This window comes from Loxodonta africana, chromosome 8 (genome assembly GCF_030014295.1).
Source record: "Loxodonta africana isolate mLoxAfr1 chromosome 8, mLoxAfr1.hap2, whole genome shotgun sequence".
NCBI lineage: Eukaryota > Metazoa > Chordata > Mammalia > Proboscidea > Elephantidae > Loxodonta > Loxodonta africana.
In genome coordinates this window covers 118,079,514-118,081,665 of record NC_087349.1, presented here as the reverse complement: position 1 = coordinate 118,081,665, position 2,152 = coordinate 118,079,514, and the positions used below count along the sequence as shown (strand labels likewise).

The window sequence follows — 2,152 nt, the reverse complement described above, 5'->3', positions numbered from 1 at the left end:
AAACACAGATCATGAAAATATGTTTAAGAAACTCACAGGGAGGTAGGAAACGAGAAACAGAGGGATGAGAATAAGAGAAAACAAACAAAAAACTTACAAAACTTCAGCTTAAATGCTAGCATATCAATAATTATTTTAATATGAATGGTCTAAATATACCAATTAAAAATAGATTAAAAAAACCTCAATCCAGCTATATACTGTTTATAAGAAACTCAGTTCAAATATAGAAAATAGAAAATTACACACCAATATCTCTGTCATGATTGAATTGTGTCCCCCAAAAATATGTCAACTTGGTTAGGCCATGATTCTCAGTATTGTGTGATTATCCTCCATTTTATGATTGTAATTTTATGTTAAAGAGGATTAGTGTGGGATTGTAACATCCTTACCAAAATCACATCCCTGATCATGTAAAGGGAGTTTGCCTGGGGTGTGGCCTGCACCAACTTTTATCTAACAAGAGATAAAAGGAAAGAGAAGCGAGCGGAGAGTTGGGCACCTCACACCACCAAAAAAACAGTGCCGGGAACAGAGCACATCCTTTGGACTTGGGGTCCCTGTGCTGAGATGCTCCCAGACCAAGGAAAGACTGATGACAAGGACCTTCTTTCATAGTCGACAAAGAGAGAAAGCCTTTCCCTGGAGCCAGAGCCCTGAATTTGGACTTCCAGCCTGCTGGACTATGAGAGAATACACTTCGCTTTGTTAAAGCCATCTACTTGTGGTATTTCTGCTATAGCAGCACTAGGTGACTAAGACAGTCTCTGATGAACTAAGGTGCAAAAAATCATCAAGCAAAATACCAGCACTTTTCCTTCAGCACACCGTAAAGATCCTGGTGTCACCATGGGCAGCCACCCTGACCATTGTTACTGGTATTGTAAGAACAAGCTCTACCCGAAGTCCCACTTCTCCTGAGGTATCCCTGATGGCAAGATTGGCATCTTTGACCTGGGTCAGAAGAAGGCAAAAGTGGATGGGTTCCCACTCTGTGGTCACATGGTGCCTGATGGGTATGAGCAGCTCTGCTCAGAAGCCCTGGGGACTGCCTGTATTTGTGCCAACAAGTGCATGGTGAAAAGTTGTGGCAAAGATGGCTTTCACATCCGAGTGTGGCTCTATTCCTTTCATGTCATCCACATCAAGAGGCTGTTGTCTTGTTCTGGGGCTGACAGGCTCTAGACCGGTGTGCGAGGTGCCTTTGGAAAAGTCCATGGTACATTGGCCAGCGTCCATGTTGGCCAAGTCACCATTTCATCTGCACCAAGCTACAAAACAAGGAGCATGTGATTGAGGCCCAATGCAGGGCCAAGTTAAAGTTCCCTGGGTGCCAGAAGACCCCTATCTCCAAGAAGTGGGGCTTTACCAAGCTTAATGCTGATGGGTTTGAAGGCACGGTGGCTGAAAAGTGCCTCATCCTGGATGGTTGTGGAGTCAAATACATTCCCAGTCATGACCTCTTGGAAAAGTGGAGGGCCCTGCATTCCTGAAGGCTTTGGCAGCACTGCCCTGCCTGACCAGTAAAAAACCCAAAAACCAAACCCATTGCTGTCAAGTTGATTCCGACTCAAAGGGACCCTCTAGGACAGAGCGGAACTGCCCCATAGAGTTTCCAAGGAGCACCTGGTGGATTTGAACTGCTGATCTTTTGGTTAGCAGAGGTAGCACTTAACCACTACACCACCAGAGTTTTCACCTGACCAGTGCCCACCAGTAAACTGACCTTCCCGTCTCTATGTTGCCCACCAATAAATTGAACTTCCTGTCAAAAAAATACACATGTATTATATATATATGTGTATATATATGTATACATATGTATGTGTGTGTATATATATATATATATATATATATATATATGCTGGCAAACAGAATCCCACAATGTATAAAAAGAATTACAAATTTTCCCAACGTGGGTTTTATTCCACATATGTAAGACTAGATCAGCACTAGAAAATTGATCAACGTAACCCACCATATCAACAAGCTGAAGAAGAAAAATCACATACTAATTAAGAAAATACATTTGACAAAATTCAATACCAACTCAAGATAAAACAAATTTCATAAAACTAGGGAGAGAAGCTTCATTTTGATAAAGAGCATCTACAAAAACCTACAGCTAACATCATACTAGACACTTCAA

The 2,152-nt window shown here is 42.0% G+C and overlaps 1 pseudogene; it reads left to right on the top strand.

Annotated features, from left to right (window-relative positions):
• The first annotated feature begins 852 nt into the window (after positions 1–852).
• On the top strand, positions 853–1,853 carry LOC100672703 (large ribosomal subunit protein uL16-like; annotated as a pseudogene).
• The last annotated feature ends 299 nt before the right edge of the window (positions 1,854–2,152 follow it).